Source organism: Otolemur garnettii, unplaced genomic scaffold (genome assembly GCF_000181295.1).
Source record: "Otolemur garnettii isolate 467f Iridium unplaced genomic scaffold, OtoGar3 scaffold00040, whole genome shotgun sequence".
In the NCBI taxonomy this organism is placed as follows: domain Eukaryota; kingdom Metazoa; phylum Chordata; class Mammalia; order Primates; family Galagidae; genus Otolemur; species Otolemur garnettii.
In genome coordinates this window covers 4519088-4543287 of record NW_003852435.1, presented here as the reverse complement: position 1 = coordinate 4543287, position 24200 = coordinate 4519088, and positions in this window count along the sequence as shown.

Genomic DNA, 24200 nt, shown 5'->3' with positions numbered 1-24200 from the left:
AAGGGACTGGGGCTGGCCAGAACCTTTGTGTCTTTGACTTGGGATGGGGGGAGTGTGAGAAAATGCTCCAGTGTGGCTGCGTTAGGCCACCCAAACACAAATATCTCCCATTAAGTCCTATATCCAATGTTTGGGATAAGATATCAACATGAATTTTACGTGGACAAACTTTCAAATGATAGCATACCTTAAATTAATCATGCTTCCTTTTATATTCAAATTAATACATTTCTTCTGGTCTACTGGCCTCAGATAAACCGTTCTAAATATCTCATACTGAGTCACATCTGGAAGTTCACTGTATGTGAGGCCTACACATATGTATATGAGAACTACATCCCTTAAATACATTTGAGAACATCCGTTTAAGTCTTCTCATCCTTCTCAGTATTACTATCCCTGAAACTAAAAAAGTCATGGATAAGCTATTACACTGGACAAAGGTTTCATTTTTACTGAGACTTTTTTTTTTTTTTTTTTTTTTAGACAGAGTCTCACTTTGTCACCCTAGGTAGAGTAACGTGGTATCAGAGTTCACAGAAACCTCACACTCGTGGGCTCAATGATTCTCTTGCCTCAGCCTCCCGAGTAGGTGGGATGACAGGCACACCTCCCAAAACACCTGGCTTTTTTTACAAACAGGGTCTCTCTCTCTTTCTCTTACTCAGGCTGGTCTGGAAACCCTGAGCTCAAACAATTCACTTGCCTCAGCCTCCCAGAGTACTAGAATTACAGGCATGAGCCCCTGCACCTGGTCTTTTTACTGAGACTACTACAGTAAAACTCAAACTTACCTCAGAGTTGGGAAATTATTCTCACCAATTCCACGGAAAAATTGAACTAATTCAATACAATACAGTCTTATAATGACTAGTAATTGTAAATAAAAGTGATCTTTAGGGTCTGCAAAGGCTTAAACTGACCTCTATTATCAAACTGGAAGCCAAAGATTCCCTACGGGTGGAGCCACCTCAAACTTTTTAAAAGAGGTATCTTTAGTTACCCCAGTTCTTTAAGTACAGGCCTAACTAAAGTTTTCCCCACAGTAAAAAAAAGAATTTTTTCTTGTCTTGGTTCCATTTTTTGCTAAAACTGAGCAGTAAAAAGAATAGGGTCAGATAATAATGCCTCTCTTATCTTTTTCTTTGGCAAAGAGCTTCTGCTCTCTGGTGAACAAAAAATCAGGGAAGTACACAACTACTTTTGCCAATATAAAAATGATAATTTATAGAAGTAAGATAATTCCAGATTTGAAAGAATTTTTTTTCTCTACATCTGTGTGAATGCTTCTGATTTAAACTGTATGAAACTTTAAACATTCATAATTATAGACATTACAATGACAGATGAAAAAAATTTGTCAACATTAAAATGAGTGGGAACTGGATTTTTCTTATAAAATAAAATCACGGTTCCCACTCTAAAACAAACAAACAAAAAAGACTTTTAACCTTTGCCTAAAAATATCTCTCATGTATAATTTTTTCCTGAGGAATGAGTGAGTATTTACTTTGAATCTGGTGACTACAAGACAGACCACTCAGATCTTCCCCAAAATAATGTAAAACGTGGTCCTAGGACTAATTACGCTTTCCACTACAGAACACAGTAAGCGTTCACAATGTCCCACTGGCAGAATATCAGCTTTAGCAAGTATGAGATCATATCTCCACTGAGCACTTTATTATACTTTGCTGCCTGGCTTCCTGGCTAATGACACTTCTGTGTCCTAAAATGCCATCCTCTATCACCCTTCGCTGCCTGTAAGATGTGTTAAAGCCCACCATCATGTCACAGATGCCGTGAATCTTTTTATTCCCTTTTACTGAAAGGGACCCCCCCCATCATTAGCTCATACATTTTTATTGTAAATCCATGTTATAACATGCCAAATAACTTGATCTTTGAGACCTGAATAGACAAGACACTACCTAATCCTTTGGCCTCATCTCAAAGCAGCCTTTTTCTGGCTTTTGTATCCCAACCTTTAATTCCCCTAGCTACTGCTCTTCCAAGAGCTCGGCTTATACTTTCTCCTTATAACTCTAGCACATCCTTCAGAGCTGAGAAGTCTTTAGGTTTTTTCTTTAGTACATAAAATTAGTCTAGTTATACTATCTTGTAGTAGGCTCTATTTTTTTTTTTTTCACTTATACCCATGGTTCTCAACCTTCCTAATGCTGCGAGGCTTTAATACAGTTCCTGTGGGTCACGACCCACAGGTTGAGAACCGCTGACTTATACCATGTTTGCAATTTAGTTGTGCATCTGCCATAAACAATGTTGGAGTCTCAACAAATATCCAATCGGGGGGCTATATCATGTTTAACGAATATTTATGGAATAAATATATGAATAAATAAATACCTCACCATATTTAAAAGACACTATCTTAACTATAAGTGTAATATATCTATTTGTATTATTAAGTAAAAGTATTTAAATTCCAGGCTACTCATCTTTTCAAGAAAGAGAATAGTTTTCATGCTACAAAATACTTCCGAGAAAAGTTTGAGGACCAAAAGCTTTTTAAGACTTGATTATATCTATGTTATGAATGTTGTAGATTAAAGAAGTCTAACAATGGGACAGAAGCCTCACTGAAATGAACTGAAGAATAAAAGGGAAGTGAATGAGAGGAAAGGAGACATTATCACAGAAAGTATCCAAAGTCGTGATGTATCCTGCATGTGTGTTTTTTTGTGTCTGTGTACATGTAAGACTATGCGCTTTTAAATAGGAAATCTGTATTAAATAGGTAATCTTAAGTCTGTAATTTTAATGCTATGGAACTAAGTCAATAGGAAATTTGGAGGCACAGAAGACAGGCAAAATAATTGATGCATACCCCTATGAAGGGGAATATGGAAGGAATATGGTCTTTAAAAGATTAGTTTTAGTTGATGATATATCCCTTCACGTGATAGAAGGAAATAAAAAATACATACGCAGGATTGCATGTTTAGTTACAAAAATATTGACAGCTTTCGATTGTGACAGTAGAATAGAGGCAATGAACTAGGTAGGTCTGGACGATAGTGGATAAGCATTGCGACTTCTGCTGGGTTAAAGTGAGGCGTGGACTACCTATGACCAAATAGAATTTCTGCATAGTACTTATGGTTCAGTTGATTTCAGACACATTTTTTTTAATGTTCTAAATCTCCATAGTAATATTTTAATGATAGTGTTTATGAGCTCAAGGATAAGACCAGTGAAGATATTTCAAGAAACTTGGTATAGACAATGGAAAGATTGAGATGGTAATCTACACAGATGGGATGAAGGAAAAGGAAGATAGCACGGAATCAGAAACTTTAGAGTAAGTAGAGGCAAAAATATACTACAAGAGTGGGGTTTTGGGTCAGATTTCAATGCTTTGACCAAATGCTATTTCTCAAAGTAAGTGTGATCCATGGGTTGGCATTTGTTACTCCTTAACATGATGTCCTTCTTTTTGATTGATGAAAAGCTTTGCACATATGGGATTGCTTTTCATTTGCTAATCTTTAAAGACGAAAACTATAGGTATGTAAGAAGCACTATTTTAGTTTCATATTTTAAAATGAAAAGGAAATATTTCATACAAAAAGGAAAGAAAATTCTTCATACATTTTTGTGTTGGACTTCCTCACGGAGAATAGAGAAATAATTATGTGGCTGAAAGCCTCATTAGTTTGCATACTTCTAGTCACCTGATGCTTCGTGTGTGGATACCTCTGGATGAAGTTCCTCAAATCAACATTCCTTCCTGGTGCTGTGAACCAGAAGTTGTCTATATGGTGGCAGAAGTATAAGCAATGCTTAAAAGAAAATGGGCATTAATCTCTATGATAATTCTTTGGGAAATTCTGAGAAGTATGTTTATTTTTTATATCTGTGGTATGGTTCAAAATTAGGTGAGTTATTGTATTCTAAATTATATAGCCACAATTAATAAAAGTAGCTAATATTAACTAACTACTTATTTTGGTCTAGCTGCTGTGCCAAGAGCTTTATACAGATTGCTCCTCTAGCCTTAATGGTTTGACATTATTATATCACCATTTTGTGGATGAAGACAGCAGAGCTTGAGAACTCAAGTAACTTTCCCAAAGTTACAGTTAGTTAGTATGTCTCAGAGAGAGATTTTAAAGCCCCAAAGCAATCTATTCCATACATTATACTCGCTTGTTAGCTATCCATAGCAGTCACCTACATCTCTGCATGATTCAGGGTGACCTCTTTCCAGGTGAAGACATCATAATTGTTGGCTTCTGCCCAGGGGTGAGAAATTATTTCCTAAGAGTGGTTTCCAGACCAGCAGCAGCCGTATCATGTGGCAATTTGCTAGGAATACATGTTCTCAGGTGATCACCTCAGATCAACTGAACAGTAAGCTCAGATTGCTGGTTGGGCTCATCTGACTTGATTCTATACACACCAAAATCTGAGAACTACAGATAGAAGGTATGATTACACTTCCTGGAATCATTTGCTCCGTTGCTTCTCTAAGATAGGGTCATTCAACATGTAAGAGTGCAGATTCTTTGCTTGGACACTTTAATTCCTGAGCGGGAAAGTTCTATTCCTGTTCTGAAGATCAATACTTAAATTACTCTAATCCTATTTCATAGACTCATTTAGAGATTCTTAAAATTTCCTGAACGGATAATTATGCTTGTCATCTCTTATCTGGTGCTGATAGTAAAAATTATTTCTGGCTTAAGAAAAAATCTTCTGTAATTTCAATGGAAGAATATGTTAAATGATAATTTTAAGTTTTCTGATGAATTCAAACAATCTCTGTTCCTATTTCTCTTCTATGACACCAGAATCATTCTGCTAGTCATCTGGTGCATCTCTTCTGATCTTACTTTTTAACATGGATCTTTTACAGAACTTTGTACTCTGTTTTCTCTAAACAGCACCTACATCTCAGACTGTACTTTAAGCTTTTTTATCAACTCAAGTCAATATCTAATACACAAAGATTACATTTAAACAGAGTTATGAGAAAGTTTGAAATCTACCCTGTAGAGTTACTGCCTGCATCTTTCAGACATTCCTATGTGATTAAATTGTTTTATTTTTAAAATATACAATTCCTATAATTGCTCAGGATATTTATATATTAGCAGACAACGTTTTTCAAGATGTTGTCGTTTTCCACTCCCAGGAAACATATTTTCTTTGAAAAACATGCCTAATATTTATAATCAGTTGAAGGAAATTAGAAACACTACCATTAAAATATTATCCCATCTTATAATGCATCCATCCATTCTATTTACGCTCAAATTTTCATGTTTTATGTGTGCTCTTTTCTCTCCCTACCTTTCTTTCCTTTAAAAACATCAGTAATTCATTTTAGAAAATATATGTCACTGAAAAATGTTTCAGAATAACTCATTATGAGCTTGACCACAAATATATTGTCATATTGTTATGATAGTGTTAATTTCTATGACATACCTAAGGTAGGCCTAGAGTGGATCACAACACGGTATTGACAAACTAAGAAAAGCTAAATTTATATGTAATATAGATGATGTCAGCCTTATGTCTCTACATAAATTTACATCAATGATGTCCACCTTATTATTGTTTTAAAATGTTACAAAGCAATCAGGAGACTATACAATGAATAGTACTTATCTTCTTGTGTCTTAGAAATGTTTATAAAGATGGATATAACATTGCTAGTTGGGAAATCTTTGCTCCCTAAGTAAATCCCAGGCATCAATAACAGGTAGACTTGATTTTGATATTCTGGGGAATCCATTCTCAGGGCACTCATCACACAGTAAATGACTGATTAATAAATCATCTCAAATGAGATGGTAACACATTTCTTTGGCAACATAACTGTTTGGTTAAATGAAATATGTGAATTTTTATTCTTACTGTGGCTAGAGTAAAAAGGAATGGCTGTCATGTGCTATGACTAGCAAAAAAAAAATGCAAGAATGCATGAGAGTTTTCACAAAACAAGAAGATCCATTAGGTATGAATTAAAACTTTGCATTGATATGACAGCATATTTCAATGAAATATTGAGTATATTAGCATGAAAATACTTATTGTAGTACATTTTTAGCAATTAGTTTAGGCTAACATTTGTAGTTATTATCCTATTAAAAATGTCTTCCGTTTAATACATCAAAACACCAGCAGGCTTTGACAAAACCTAATGGAAATTTTAAGAAATATTACATTTATAGAAGCACTGAATGTGGAATAAGCAACTTACCTTTTGGACCTTGCAATATTAGAAACTGAAAAAATGTAATATGTGATGTTTGTTTTTTCCTGGGATATATAGGGCTAAGTAGTCTGACAATCTTTTAGAGTTTTTAGGATTATGTAACTGACATAAATAGCTAAGTACAAACATTTTTTCTTAATAAAATAATACATTATTATTGGAAATAACATTGCTGATATAGCTAGATATGTAATTGAAATGGTATACCAGTAATAAATTAAATTTCTTAATAGTATTGTTTAAGATTAATTAGTTAAAAGGAAAAAATATATGCTGAAATGGCACATTTAAATGTGTGCCTTGATATCTTTGTCATGATAACCTGCTGTTAAGGAAATAAATAATATTGCTTTCATCCACACTAGGTATTATGTCAACAATATTTAGTATTATGGTTTAAAAAGAAAACTGAATAATTTTTACAGAGAGTCAAAGTCATTTCTCATTATTGTCTATAAAAATGTGACAACATCAGTTAATACTTTTATTTTTTTGTTTTATCTCAGTTATCCATTAATAAGCACTTTGGTATAAAATAATATTCATCATATTAAACTTGTATTTCACCTTTCTAAATTCCTGTGCACATACAACATATATATACATAAGTACATAACCATGTACTATATACAAACATTAAATTAAAACAATTAAACATTAAATTGAGTTAAACTGATAAGTGCTCTCTGATCTCAAAATTTCTTAAAATGACCATATGAAATGGGCAAGGTTAATTAAAATCAATGTACACAAATCTCTAGCATTCCTATAAATGTCATATGGAGAGTTGTATCAAAGACTCAGTAACATTAACAATGGCTACAAATAAAATAAAATACCTAGGGATCTAATTAACCAAGGAGGTGAAAGATCTCTACAAAGAGAACTGAGGTAAAAATTTTAGATGACGCAAAAGGAAAAACATATCATGCTCAGGAATTAAAAGAAGCAACACTGTTAAAATGTCAATACTGCCCAAAGTCATTTACAGATTCAATACAATCCCCATCAAAATACCAATGTCATCTTTCACTGATATATGCTTCATAAGAAACCAGGAAAGAGCCCAAACAACCAAAGCAATCTTAAGCAAAAGGAACAAATCTGGAGACATCAGATTATCAGCATTTTAACTATACTAAAGGCTATAACCAAACCATCATGGTGTTAGCACTAAAATAGAGACACAAACTCATGGGACTGAACAGAAAATGCAAATATAAAACCATCCATATACACCCAAGTGAACTTTGACAAATCAGACCACAATATACACTGGGGGAAAAAATCCCTATTTAATCAATGGTGCTGGGAAAATTGGATAACCACATGAGGAAGAAATAAATGGGATTCATATCTCTCATCATTCACAAAAATTAATTCAAAATGGATAAAACACTTAAATATAAAGCATAAAAACATAAAAATGCTAGAACAAAATTCTTGGAAAACTCTTTCAGTTTTTTTGGCCCAGGCAAAGAATTTATCACGCCAATGGCAATCACAACAAAAATAAATAAATGAGGCTTGGTTAAATTAAAATATTTCTGCAATCTAAGAAATGAATTAACAGAGCAAATAAACAGAATACAGAGTGAGAGAAAATATTCACAAAGTAGATGAGGTCTGTCTGGAAAGTATCTAGCCATTTTTAATGTAATGGGAATAGTTTCTGTGACACTGATGTAACTTTGCAGCCATGATAGTGGACTGGAATGTACATACGTGAATAAGGACAACTTCACTGTAGTGGGTGCAAGGTGTCACTGAGTAAGCATGTGTACTGTGTGGTTATTGTATTCAAGATGATGAAGAGAATAGAGCAATGAATCTGCATTAAACTTTTTATTAAGCTTGACTATTCTTCCATAGAAACTGATCGATTTTTGGCTTTAGGGGACAATACAATGAGTTCAACACAAATAAAACTGTGGCACAAATGCTTGAGAATCTTTTGAACGTTGTCCATGTTCTGAAAAGCTACAGCAAGCAGATCTCCTGAGGTTGTTGCCCGTGTTCAGGCTGCAGTCGACAAAGATCAGCCACTGACAGTGGAGAACAAGAAGCCGATCTAGGGATTCCAAAAATTACTATGTCAAAAAGCTTGGTATGAATGTGTCAAGGTAAGAGTACAGCTATGATCTGAAAACAAAAGCCCAGTTGTCTCAATGAAAATCACCTGGCTCTCCATCCTCCCAAATAAGGCACAGCAAAGTTTCAGCAAGATCAAGACCATGTTAACTGTGTTTTTTCCTTGGGAAGGTGTTGTCCATCACGAATATGGTTCTCCAGGCCAGGCAATTAATAAGGAGTAAGAACTACCTCAGTATTTTTCATGAACAATGTGCCCATCCATTCATTACATCTTATCTAGAGTTTTTTGGTGAAACATCAAATCACTCAGATAATTCAGCACATCTGTAGCAAAGATTTGGTGCCCTGAAACTTCTGGATTTCCCCCAAACTAAAATCACCTTTAAACAGTGACCATCAATAAGATTCAGGCAAATATGATGAGGCAGCAGATGGCGATTCCCACAAATGATTTTGCCGAGTGTTTTTGTGAGGTACCTAGCTGAATAAGAGCAAAGTAGATGACAGATACAGTTAGGCTGTTTTGAACTGGTCTGGGTCAGCCTGACATAGGCTATCATGGGAATGGGGCTAATTCAGACCCTACAGGTGGGTTGTTATTAAGACCTTGTTGGTGGGTTGTTTTTAAGAACTCGCAGTGGGTTATTTTGAGAATAGAGTTAAAATAAGTCCCTGGGAGATGTCGAAGAAGTGGCTTATACTCTTCAGAGATGGTATAAAACCCAGAGGCTGCATGTTCCACAGTGTCTATAGTCACTAGGATGGGAACTGGTGTGCTATGCTGGTTATTAATAAGTACTTTATTTTTCTTACTAAAACCTTACTTCTTTTCTTTAATAATTTTGGCAACTACATTAGGCCACCATGCTACTCTAACATTTTGGCAAGGCAGCCAGAAGAAGGTTATGTTTTGCTGATTCACTTTCACTCTTAACTCTATCTTCTTTCACTACTGAGGAAGCCCAGATGGTTGTTTGGAAGAGAGTGCCGGGGAGTCATCTGTTTTCTGTTTTATGGCATGTTTAGACAGGGTTCATGGTTTGAGTGAGAATCTTTAACTGGTACTTCCATCTCTGGGCATATTTTTAGCAAAGGGCTTCTCTTGATTTGCCTTGTGTTCCAGGAGGTGACCTCTTCCCTTCCATTTTCACTAGAAGGTGGTCAGAGGAGTGCTAGACACTGACCTGTGGGATTAAAGAGATCCTCTTATCAAGCTTCTCACAGTTGCTTTTCTAGTTAGATATTTAAGATAGATATCAGCATTGGCAAGGTGGGAATCTATCTCTACATTGGCTGGGTGGGAGATATGGAACCTCATTCATCTGCATATGGCTATCCAGTTTTCTCAGCACCATTTATTCAATGAGATTTCCTTTCCTTAGTGTAAGTAGTTGTCTGATTTATCAAAGATCAGTTTGTTGTGGGTAGAAGTTTTATCTGGGGATTCTCTATCATGTTCCCATTGATCTGTGTATCTAGTTTTATAGCATTACCATGTTGTTTTGGTTAATATGACCATGTAGTATAATTTGAAATCAGGTCATGTGATGCCTCTAGATCTATTTATTTATTTATTTATTTATTTTCTTGTTGTTGTTTTTATCAAGATTGCTTTTGCTAATTGGGATCTTTTTGGTTCCAAATGAAGCTTAAAGTTACTATTTCTACATCTGTGAAATATGACACTAGAATATTAAATGAAATTGTGTTGACTCTGTATATTACTTTGGGTAGTATGGACATTTTAATAATGTTGATTCTACCAGGCAACATGAACATGGGGTTTCTTTTCCATTTGTTCGTAACATCTATAATTGTTTCATCCATTTTTAATGGCTCTCCTTATAGAAGTCTTTCTCCTCTCTTATTAAGTATGTTCCTCAGTACTTGATTTTCTTTATAGCTATTGTTAATGGAATTGAGTCCTTGATTTGACTCTCTGCTTTAATATTGTTATTACATAGAAATGCTACTGATTTGTGTACATCAATTTTATTACCTGAGACTTTGCTGAATTTATTAGTTCTAAGAGTCCTTTAATGGAGTATTTAGGGTTTTCTACATATAAGATCATCTCCTCAGCAAACCAAGATAATGTGACCTTCTTTTTTTCTAATTTGGATGCCCTTTATGTCTTTCTAATGACTGACTGCTCTCACTGGGATTTTCAGTATTATGTTGAATAGAAATGATAACAGGGCCAAAAGCTCTGGTGTTTTTTATCCATCTAATAAATCCTATGTTACCAATGATGTATGGTTGATGGGCTAATTCTTTGAATTCCCAAGACTAAGAACCTACTACAGAAAGAAATTCTGGTATCAAAATGAGAACCAAATGGCTTTAATATCTGCCTCATTTGGTTTCCAGTTTAATTAGTATTACAAAATTAAACAAATAAGCCCATTTTATACTTAATAATTATTATAGCTTTTTAGAGTTCTAAGAAGTCTTATAGGGAACACATGGAGCACTGGCAAATTGATGATTTCCTACTTTTTCTTTTTTTTACTAATTTACTTTTTGAGGCCCCCATTTCTCCCCATACTAATTTAAGTTAGAGAATCAGTTATTTGTGAAATGGCCTCTACAGCATGGATAGGGTTAAAAGTAACAGATCACCTAAATAATTTTAAAGACAATATATTGAACTTTTTATTAAAGTATTTGATAATTATATTTTATTTAGATTAGATTTAATAGATTGTAGAAATGTTGATATTTTTGTATAAGCAAGGACAAATTGGACCCAGAATACCCTTGTTTAGAAGGTCTATAATCTAAAATATCACATTCATTTATTTAAATATAATTAATTTGTGTTAAGGACAAAGTTCATATGTTTACTTTTGTAATGATCTTAGTTCTACTCATATTAGATACCTAATTGTTTTTCATGATAAACTCAAACACTTCCATTAGGTTTCCCTCAGCTGACTCTTAATATTAATGGCATTCTTTTTAAGAAAAATAAGAAAATGTGTAATCTCAGAAACTGTGATGCAAAAGAAATGATTATTCATGCCTAAAACATTCCAAATGGATCTCTATTTTCTTTATGTGCATTTAACTATTCCTTTTGTGGTTATCAGGATAATGATATAACTCTTGCTGCCCTAAGGAACTGTATTAGTCTGAGTTTTCCAAAGAGACAGACCAATAGCATAGATGCTTATATAAATGATGATTGATAGATAGATAGATAGATAGGAATTTATTAGGGAAATTGTCTCATGTGATATGGAGGCTAAGAATTCCCCATCTTAAGTCATCTGAAAGCTGGAGACACAGGAATTCTGGTAGTGTGGCTCAGTTCAAGTCCAAAATCTTCACAATTAGGAAATTGATAGAGTAATCCTCAGTCAGAGGCTGAAGGCCTCTGAACCTAGAAGGCTTCTAATGTATGTCCTGACATTTCAAGGTCAGAAATCCTAGATTTCTGGTGTTCTGCATCAGCTTAAGGTCATCAGTATAATGGGTCAATGTTATGAGATTGAGATGAATTAATTGTTTATAAAATCCTATCTAGATATAATATGGCAAAGGTTGGGAGAATTAACATAACTCTGGGGCAAAATTCCATATTATTATTATTATTTTGGCCAGGGCTGTGTTTGATCCCGCCACCTCCAGCATCTGGGGCTGGCACCCTACCCTTTGGAGCCATAGGCACCACTCCATATATTTTGACTGTTGAAGTAAATGCAAACTGTATTTGATTTTTTTTCCTAATAAAACTAGGAAATAATCAAATCTGTGGTTATATAATTTATACCTGAAATATTATCCTCTAGCAATGATACTGATAGTATATGGTCATTCTGTATCTGTTTTTTACAGGTACCAGATTGGCATTTTTAACAGAGTGATGATAGGAATTATTATCAATCACATTGTCTTCTGATTATACACATTCAGGAATAACTTCATTATCTGTTAATTTGTGCTACACTGATGACATCCATGTTCTGTTAACAACACCACTTATGTGGGTAAAACCCCTTTGGTTGGTCCTCTTTGCTTTCCAATTGTCTTTAACTGTGATCTGCTACTTCTGTTAGGAAAATATCACTACCTAGCCTCTAATACTTTGGGACCTCAGCATTCCCAGGATTATTAACAAGCTTAATTCTGTGATGGCTACCCTTGCTATAAGCCCTGTCCTGGAGCAAAGGACTACCAATAAATTTCTACTCGATGGACCCTCATTCACCAGTGAAGGAGTTTGAGGTCATCAGATGAGGGGTTGGAGGCAGGAGGAATGAAGAGGCTTGACACGGAGTCAGCATTGAGAGACTGAGGAACTCTGGGAAGAGCCCTCTTGAGTTAACCTTGGGTCCCTATTTATTATCACAAAGCAGGAAACAGTAGTTAAAAGTTAATTATTGGACATCAGCATTAAAAAGGGGGGATATAGAAAGTGTCAGACAGAATGTCTCGAAGTTGTTTTGCAAAATCTCAGACCTTAAACAAGACCTCTACCTCTAGCATCAAGAGACTTTTGGAATCTAGAGACTCTTTATCATAAGCAGTAGGCCTGGTATTACCACACCTCATTCTCCCTTGGAGGCCAGTTTTCTGATCTCCTGAATTTATACAACTTACATGCCATTCTCATGATTCTCTAGGTCTCTCAAGCAGGAAGCAAGTCCTAAGCTAAAGATTAAGGCTCAGTTTCCTCCATACACTAGCATATTTGTATTGGGCTCCTGGTATGCCACCAACTCTCAACTTCAATCTCTGATATCTTCTCCTGTATACTAGTAAGTTTTTTTAGTTCTTTCTGAGTAGAATTTGTTTTCTTTCTTTCTTTCTTTCTTTCTTTCTTTCTTTCTTGTTTAAAAGCAGCCCCAGGCTGGGTTCAAACCCACCACCCCCAGTGCACGGGACTGGTGCTCTAACCATTGAGAATGGGCACCCAGCCTGGGTGGAATTTCTTTCATCCTGTATTGGAGTCCAGCTGGACTGTACTTAGAATTCATCCTCCTTTTCAGATTAGTGGCCAAAAGAGCATGTGCTGCCTTAAGATGGTGATCTTTGAAGAATCCACTTTCACAGGAAAAATACTAGTTCTTACTAAGAAGGAGGGTCCAGTGGGGCATCAGCAGAGTCAAGATCTTTGTGGGAGTTCACTCAGACGTTTTTACCCATGATCAGAATCCCAGATTTTCCCAACAACTTTTGACCTTTAAGTGTAATAGATTTGCCTTGGCTGGGCATTTAAACTTCTATAGAGTGGAGACTCTGAGTAACAAGTTTTCTACCAATCTTTTTATAACCTTCAAAGGAAAAATCCTCTAACACTCATATTAACTTTTAATGATTTGTTTATTCTCCATTTCTTTTTAGCACTTATTAATACTCTGTAAGTTATCAAGTACTACTTAGTAAAACCAGCCAACTTGACTGACTTGTAGGCTTTGTTAATCCCATGTAGCTATAATTCCTGAATCATTATACTGACAATCAGGATGTTTTGCCAGATCTCCTGTGGTGAAATCTTCAGCAATTAGGCTTTCGCTTTGTGCCAGAGAGGATCTTTGTTTTACACACCATTCAGAACGGTTATTCCCTGCAGTGCAGTGCAACCACAGCTTGCACTGCGTGATCTAGTCCAGCACTTCTCAGCCATTCACAGATGTCACCTAATATCAGATATTTACATTATGATTTGTAACAGTACCAAAAATTACAGTTATGAAGTAGCAACAAAAATAAATTTATGGTTGGGGGTCACCACAACATGAGGAACTGTGTTAAAGAGTCGTAGCATTAGGAAGGTTGAGAACCACTGATCTAGTCCCTATGCCTCATCTTACTGCTTGTTTTCAGTGACCCCTGCTGGTTACTGTCTCTGTCAATTCTGCTCATTTGGGAAGTAGATGACGTGATGGGATATGATATTCAAGATAATTATTGGGGAGAAGTGTTTGTTAAGGACAAAGAGAAGAGGAAAAGAAGACCTTTAGACTATAATATGGCTATTATACCCATGAAAGGAGAAAAAGAGGAAAAAAGATGATGCAGAAAAGCTTTTCAGACTATGGTGTGGGATAGAAATATTGTACCATCTCACCATGAGTCTTAAGGCAAATGAAGTTCACAGTAGAGTCACACAGGAGAGCAAGTGCCTGGGTCTAGTACTACCACAGTCATGGGTATTGTCTGAGAAAAACCCAAGGAAGTATAGACCCATAGGAAATGCTATGGTGAGTATGAATGTGGGACATGTGAAAATATTCATGCATTGGCACTCACTGTGCATTACCTCTTCAGAAGGGGAGATGAGCACCATTCTTCTGTGTCTGCTACAAGTACCAAAGATAGTGAATGTGTGTCGTCTATCTGCATGCAGGCAACATCAGTCATTTTTAATTATCTCTAAAATTCTAAAAATATAAGTAATAAGTACTCAGAGCTCTGCCTCATCATCCTCTCCTTTTAATATGCCACTGCTGCAAACAATAATTTCTTCATTTCTCAATTTGTTAATTTGCTACTGGCTCTAACTGCCAGGACACAGAAGTTAGCGGGAAGACGTTTACTCTACTTGATGACACTTCTTGTCCCAAAAGAACTTACAAATACAATATTCTTCACAACAAAATCACTTAGATTTCTCGTGGTATTCATTATAATAAGAATTGCCCGAAATTAGAATAGATTCTGAGAATGTTTTCCCTCTACTAAATGTTAAATCCATATTTATGGCTTTAAAAGTTTTATTTTCTCCTAAATGCATCTCTTTATTCTTCCTTTTAGAGCATTAAATATCTGCAGTACCTCCAAAATACACATTTGAAAATACCATGCACTGAATAGTAAAGAGCATGAATAGCATTAACCATAAAAATATTATGTATTTATTAAACATGGATTTAAAAAAATATTTATCACAAAGTACCAAACCAGAAAATCTATTGGGGGACAAAAATAAATAATTTGACCTACTATAAAAATTCATATACTACTTACCTACTGCATAATTTCTATAGGTTAGTACAGTAAGCAGTAGTTAAATATACAGCAAGCACTTAAACTTGAGATGAATATGTTGCATTAAAAGAAAAACCTCTAGTTATTCTGTTGTTTAAAATAATAAGACATTTTAGAACATTATAACAAAAAAAATTTAGAACTTTTCATCACCAGAGATAATAAAAACTGACAGATGTTTGCCTGAATGCAGGTGGACCATACACATACACTATCCTTGGTACTTATAGCAGCCATAGAAAAATGGTGCTAGTAAAGAAATTATTAGTTTGGTAAAGATAGGTGTGCAATGATTTCTATAGATAGCTTTCACAAAACCTTATTCTACTTTGGTAAAAAAGAACAAATATCACAAGTAGGAAAATAATTATCATTCTACCTATTTATATGTACTGGTCATTAATGTTTAAATACTGAGAAATGATTGCAAGGGAAATATTTTAAATTTATATAGCAAAATAGATAACAAAATAAATATGCTATAGATAGTTGAACAGATATTTTATACATCCAACATGTACTTTTACTTGTGTAACTGTTTTCTTATACTAGGAACATATGTTCTTTCCAGAAGGGTGTCATCCTGACCAGGTGAGGCAAACTCTAAAGGAACTGACAGGTGGAAGCTGCCCTCAATATATTAATATGGCGGTGGGAAGGCCGCCTGAGGGTTGTGGGGACACCATGAAAGAGACTATGACTGGGGCAGCAGCTGCAGCCAGACCCCAAGCCAGGCTGTCCTCACCACTTGCCAGATGGTCCTCAGTGTCAGTATGTAACTCCTGCCCAGGGACTACAGCACCACCCCAGGTGGCATGCTCTTCAGCGCCACCTCAGAAGGTACCAGGATGGTATATGACCGGAAATGCCCCATGGAGCATGGAAACGCAGTGGTAACCAAAACTTCACGGAGGGATCTGCCCACCATTCTCAGGGGCACCAGCCACATCAGTGAAGAGCCCCCCACAGACACAGCCAAAACCACTTGTGCAACAGCCCAGAAGATAAGTGGCCAGGCAGCGAGAGTCATACTTTGAAGTGGACGTTTAAAGGACCAGCCATCAGATCAAGCTTGGCCCGAGGGCCTCTCAGGGTTCCTTCTTGGGAGAAGACTCACTCCAGCCAGGCCTTATGAAAGTTACCATACTGGGGAGGTGTCCAGTGTGGGGTCGGCCACCGTAGCCCCCTGCTCCCTCACTCAGGGCACCTGACTTGCCCCCCTCTTCATGAACATCAGCTGATACCTCTTTGAGCCTCAGTTAATGTAGGAGCTGTCATGCCAAGGCGGAGGACACCCTCCCACATGAAGTGGACAAGGACCAGCCCTTCTGAACAGTGATCAGGGCCTTCCTGGTGTACCGAGAAAGCTTCTCCCTCCTTTCCCCTAGAGAGGAAATGAAGGCCACTTTCACCCCAGGGCCAAGAAAAAATATATATGGCAATATATTAATATATAGGCATTTGTAAATATTAGTCAGACATCCAACTGTAAATAAGAAAATTTCCCAAGGGTGCTTTTGTGATAAATCTTATAAAATTACATGATTTACAGATGTTGAGATTTTTAGAAAGAAGAGGCTCTTTATATGTATGCCTATTACGTATAATATTAATGTATATACACACACATACATATATAAACATACACATATATACCTTTATTGAAATTGAGGGGCCATGCTTCCTTGGGTGTAGGAATGTTCTCTGTTGATATATTACAAAGTGCACAATAAACAGGATGATGGTTTTAAAAAGACTTTTGCCATCAGGAAGAGATAGGAAGCTTGAAACTGGGCTACGAGTCCACATAAAAGGGCTATTGGAACTAACAAAACTATCCACATTGGTCTCTGTGTCAGTCTTTTCAGAAACACTCTCTGAGTTGGAGTTTGGGCTTCCAGGTCTATTTTAGGGATAGAGGTCTCTGGAGGGGAAAGAGAAGCGGTAGGATTAGTAGAGAAGTGGAACTGAAATACAGATGCAGAAAGACTTCCATCCTTTATATCCCCACTATGGTTAATCATGAAATACAGGTTGTTTCAGAAGGGTGTCATCCTGGGCAGGTGAGGCAAACCCTAACGGAACTGAGAGGAACAGACCGTCTGCTGCCGCATCCCCTCTAAAAAGCAACAATCCTTGTATGACAAAGGATAAGAGCAGCCCATCTTTTTACCTACAGGTATTTGAAAACATGTTTGGAGACTCACTTTCATCTGGGTTTTATCTAAGCCACAGGTTGGCAAAGGCACTATTTTATAATCTCGCATAGGATAGCCAGGTAAAATTCTCATTTCCCATAAAAACTCTGGGTATTTATCTTAGAAACCTCAAGCAAAAAGGACTATATTTAGTTATTAGCTTCATAATTTTAAATGAAAATATTGATATGAACATTTTTCTTCATAGCACTTATTGATTTATTTTTTAAATCTTGGAAATCAGTGGTATATGTTTAAATTTCATCACAGAAACTAAGGCTCCCTTTTAGCTGAGGCTTTTGTATAAAAAAGTAAAAGAACCTAAAGCCCTAAATTTGGCAAAACAAATAAACAAACAAAGAAGTAAATAGGTGAATGAGAAAAATGAAAATAAATAGAATAAGCTTATGCTTTAAAATCAGGTATTTATATTTTATTTCATACCCAAAGATAGGTTTTTAAAGTAGATACGGGGCAAACCTCGTATCAAAATGGTTAACTGCTACTATAATGGTTTTTCTGTGTATTATTGAGAATCTCTGCCTCAAAATGTATTCATTGCTTAAGATTCATTTTAACTGGAATCAACGACAGAGTTCAGATAATAAACATTTTATTGGAAACAGCATTCTTTGTTTTGATCATTTACAAATATATATTGAACCGATCATTTCATTCTACAACACTTACCGCTATTGTAATGCCTTCAGTCTCTTTTCATTCAATCTACAATCAGTTACTCAGTATATTTGGCATGTTGCTTTACGGCATTTACTTTTGAGAAAACTTTGACTCAACTCATTTTATGTCTTTGAAGTGGAATTTTGCATTTTTTTTTTGCAATAATGATTTCTTATAATGATGACAGATAATTGAATCAGTTTAAAATGGATTGTGGATGAAAAAAATCAGTCAAAGCATACCAAATTTTAACTGAATGGAGAGAAAGGGTGAAGCAAAAGAAAAGACAAACATACAGAAGCATGAAAACAACTAAAAATAATCGGTGCAAGAAATTGTGCAAATCTTGTATGGTGAGCAATGTAAAAATAGTCTGCCATTATTGTTTTACCTTTTCTCCATAACAGAGTTACTTCAGGGAAAACATAATGTAAATAACATATAACTTCTAGATGACTGGTGGTCTCAAAGATTATTTTCAAATAGAACATAAGCTATAGGATACATTATCTACTTCTAAGTAGTTCTTAGATATGCTTGATTGATTCTTCTTTTGATTCAAAGACATTTAAGTCTTTCAAGAATCTCTGCTTTTAGGTCTAAGATTGCTGTTTCTTCTCCTTTAATTGGAGTCTAGGAATTGTGCCTTTCCCCGACTTTTGCCATCAGGAAGAGGTCAGAAGTAATGCTTTCTTCCAATCATTTTCATATGTGCCTTTGCTTTATTCTTGGCTAGTGGCAAATGTTTGCCTTTCAGGAAGTTAAACAACAAAGGTTACTTTAGTACTTCCCGATGAGTAATTCCCCCGAGGAATCACTACTTATCATTTTGGAAATATAGCTTACCCACACCACTTACTTCCCCGAATTCTATTTTTTATTTAAACTATAAATAGTTTATAGTTTTATGCAATTAGAGATGTTACTTCTAGAATGCAGCATGGGTAATGCTTTAAATAGAGTATGTTCATATTTGCATGCATGCATAGATGGGTGTATAGATTTTTACAACCTGCAACTGAAGGTCTAACAGCCACTGAGAAAAAGTGCATATTCATTTATTAAGGTGATATTTATATAAAATTACTGATGAGGCTAAACTCATAAAAGAGAATGAGAAGGGGATTTTCAATAAAATTAAATGCTACTATATCTATGAATAAAAAGATGATTTACTATATTAATGTCATCATTTATATAAGCAATCCCCTTTAATCTTATGCTGAGATTTAAATTACTGTATATATGTGTCCATACGTGTATGCATATGCACATATACACACACACACATATATACCCACAGTTGAGCTTCTGTAAATTAACTAAGGGACTATAATAAGCTGGTTGAAATACGGAGGTGGTAACCATAAGGAACTAGTCTTATTGTACTGATATGTACATGATGTGCAGGTCTGGTTTATGAAAATTAGATCAACTTAAGGAGAAAGACAATGAAAATAAGTAGTCAACTATGGAGGTTCTAGTGTGTGTGCGTGTGTGTGTGTGTGTGTATATATATATACATATATATACATATGTATGTATACACAAAGTATCAGGCTGTCCATAAAGTTCTTGTATGATTTAAAATAGAAAACACATGAACTTTGTGGACACCCTGTATATGCTTTGTCTATATATATATATGAAATATAGGAGCATGAATGTAAATTTAAGACAATCATAAAAAAAGAAAAAAAAAAAAAAACTTTGGGACATCCCAGTACAGAATAACTACTATATCAAGACATTGGGTATCTCATAAAATAGATTTAAAGCTGGTAAGGATGATTACACTACTGTGTTCCCTTGACTTTTAATCATCGGGGTTAACAAAAGGCATTATTAAGTCACATCAACATAAGTTAATTAATTTTAACATAAATACTGGTTCCCTTTGAAAATATTGAGTCAGTTATTTAACTTGAGTAAATCGTCCCCTCTATCTGTCCTAAATAGTTTCCAGATTTCTAAGCCTCTGGAATCTTTTTTCCTTTACGATAAGATCTATGTAAAATTTTTGAACCCAAACCTCATGCTACTTTGGGGTAAAAAAATACTACTTCATAATATTTCTTTTGCATCCTGAAGATGGGGAAGTTCAAGGACATTTGTGCTCTGCTCTTGGTTTTTCTGTCTCCCTTTACTTACTGACAGAGATGTAGCCTATACTTAAAAATGTAAGTTTTTAGGGGGAGGAATCTCATTATAGCAGAGGAAGAACTTGACAAATAACTTCATTTGAAAACTGTTTAGGGCGGCACCTGTGGCTCAAAGAAGTAGAGTGCCGGCCCCATATGCTAGAGGTGGCGGGTTCAAACCCAGCCCTGGCCAAAAACTAAAAAAAAAAAAAAACTGTTTAACTGGATAAAATTTTGAAAAATAGCCATTTCAGGGCTTGAGAAATCAACCAAAGAATCCAGCAAATTGAGAAGCATTTATGTATAGAAACAACAGAACCTTGGGAAAGAACAGAGGGAGTCAGTGAATTTGTGGTCTGAGGTTGTCTCTATCCCCTGCCAACTGCTCCGGCAACACCATAGTTACATCAGAGCCACATAAGCCGTGAAAAGGAGAATCTTTGCTACCTAAAGGGCAGCTCAAATTCAAGTGGAGCTCAAAGAATTCCACACCCTGTTGTATTTTCAGTGACAGTGGTGATTTGGGTTGGAAATCAATACAGAATTCCACATGCTCTGTTTTTAGTCAGGATGACAAAGACTAGTCGAAGAGGCAAACTATAATACGGAGATAGAGGCAATGAAACGGTTTGGGGTGTATTGTGAAACTCCCACAGATATCTATTTGATGACAAGGCTACATGCATGTATTAAATTTAACTGAAATAATAGAATATAACATAACAATAGAGCTCATATTTAGAACTAAAACTAAAAAAAAAAAACATTTTTAAAATAGTAATTTTAATAATGCAAATATTAGTTTTTTGAAAAGAATATTTACATTTACAAACTTAAAATTAATTAAGGCAAAAAATCAACCAGTGTCATGAAAGAAAAAGAGAACTCATTACAGAGCTTATGGAAAAGATATCAAGAAGGATATAAATTTTTGTGTAAACAATTTCAAATATCTAAATAAAATTGCAAAAATACTCTGACAAACACTACTTAAAAAAAACTTCTATTGATACAAATAGAAGTAGAAAAGCCTAATAGTTATATATCTATTTCAAAAATTGAATGTTTAAATAAAAACTTTCTCACCAAAGAACTCTAAGTCTTGTCAGCTTTAATGTATAATTCTATAATATATACAATCCCCAAATAAATTTTTCTGGATACAACTTTTAATTATATTACACAATAAAACCAAGATTTATAAGTTGTAGAGTTGATTGAGATTTCTCTTTATTATTTTATATGATATAAACTTTTTCTACTCTAGGAAAGAGTGAAAGTATTTTTTTTTAAATCTCTTTAACTCAATTTAAAAATGGGCAAAATATCTGAACAGACAGTTCTGAAAGAGAGACATACAAATAGAAATCAGTAGCTTAACAAAGACAAGATATTAATAAACTTAGAAAGCAGGTGGCAATTGCCCTCAAGCTACAGCTATCCAACCATGGGCTGTAACTTGCATCTTTAAGCCCCAACATAGTATTGTTTGATCCCCTTATTTAGTGCTCCACTGTCATTCATCCTGATAGCCCTATTCCTTGAACCAAAGACTGCCTGTTTAATTGACACATGAGACTGTTAATTTCTCACATTTTTACCTTGCATATATACGCGCCCCCGCCCCAAGACCCCAATAAAACGCTCTTGAGAATTTGGTTGGAAGTGGAGCCTAACTGCCTTGCTATGGGCTGAGAGGGTGTCCATCTCTCTGGGTTTCTAGATAGAAACTTTGTGCGTAAATTTATCATACCGTCCATCTTTTTGTCTGCCAGATTGCCCCAATTGAAGAATTCCAAGTCTACCACATTGCAGCTTCCCCCCAGGCAGCAACAAAGCACACAAAAAAGGGGGGAAAAAGTGACTTCTTATCATAAAAGAAAGCAATTAAAAATAAAATTCATAAATGAACCTATTTAGCATTAGAATTATTACATGGAGACTATAAATAATGTTAATAATGTTAACGTTAATGTTATAATGTTAGTTTCCTAACATGCCAGCCATAGTTAGTTAATTTGTTTCTCATTTGACACAAAATGGTCAAATTTTGACCATTGTTTATTCTGACATGGTATTTTGACATGGTTTATTCTGTTTCTTGCAGAATGCTTTTGTTGGCCAAAATAAGGTAAAATAAATGTGCATGTTAAAAATTACATCATTGTGGGCAGTGCCTGTGGCTCAAAGGAGCAAGGCACCAACCCCATCTACTAGAGAAGTGGCAGGGTTCAAACCCAGCCCCTGGCAAAAAAAAAAAAAAAAAAAAGGAAATTACATCATTGTATTTAATTACCTATTAGGGGAAAGATGAATGCAAATTACCACAGTAGAGTCACACTAGTAATAAATTATTTTTAATATTCAAAGTGCTCATGGAATCTAACTTCACAAGACAAGACAAAGCTATATGCAGGAAGATGAAAAAAAAATGAACCATTAAAAGGTGGTTTATTTATTTGGTAAGAACATTGGGATGAAATTTCAATAGCCTATTTCATAAATCACAATTACTTTCTACCTTACAATCAACTATAAGAAAAGAAAAATGCATGCTAGATAAAGTTACCATCCAAAATTAATCTTCATATTGAATATATTTCAAAATAGTATGTCATTCATTTTTCTTTCAATATGTAGTAATTGGCAGGTGACATAAAATTGACACTGAGGGCTTTTAAATTATCTACCATATTTCAATCTTCAATACTAACATAATGGGCAATATAATGTTAAATACTTTCTCAAAACAAAATTAGACAGTTTTCTGTCAATGTACACTTATAAAAATGGCAATTTTAATCTTTTCAGGGTCTGTTGAAGTGGATGTTCAGTGATCCTGTCACAGAAAATGACCTCCACACTCCATTTTTTATATCCAGTAAAGATGTTAAAACAAGAAACACTTAATGAAGATTAAAGTGGAAGAAAAATGAAATAATTATGTCAATCAATGTTTTAAGAAGAGATTTTTTTCTTTCACTGCCTTCAGTGGAATTGTGTTTTGATTATAGTTATCAACAATTAAATGTTAATAATTTTTAAAATATTGCTTGCCTAATTAGCTCTGTCTAATTGATGGGGAACCTAATAATAAAAGTTGAAATTCATGTAGCATTGTGAAAATATGAAAGATGCCATTGGGGATTGAATGTGTGTGAAATCTAACTGGAAAGTCATATAGTTTTTAATTTTTTTACAAGTGTAATTATCATAATAGTTGTATATATTAACAGGATACATGAGATGTTTTGATACAGGCAACAATGGGTAATAAATCCCATCACCTCAAGCTTTTATCATTTCTTTGTGTTGAGAACATTCCAATTCCACTCTTTTAGTTATTTTAAATTATGAACATTCTTATTGTTCTGGTATTTCATAGTACCCTACTGTACTGTCAAATACCCTATTGTACTATCAAATATGAGATCATATAAATTTTATCAAACCATATTTTCATACCTATTAACAATACTCACTTTATTCCCATCTCTATGCTACTTTTTGATTGTTTCCTATTGAATTGTTTGAAATGCTTATTTATTCTAGTTAGTAATCCTTTGTCAGATGGGTAGTTTGAGAATAATTTCACCAATTTTGTGGGCTGTCTCTTCACTTTGTTGCTTCTTTCCTGTGCTCCCCAAAACATTTTTAGCCTGATATGAATCTGTTTAGCAATGTTTGCTTGGCTGCCTGTGCTTTGGAGGTATTACTCAATAAGTATTTGCCCAGACCAATGTTCTGAAGAATTTTCTTAGATTTCAATTATTTTATTTTATAAATTTATAAATGTTAATTATAAAATTTTAACAATTTTTAAAAATAATTTTATAGTTTCAG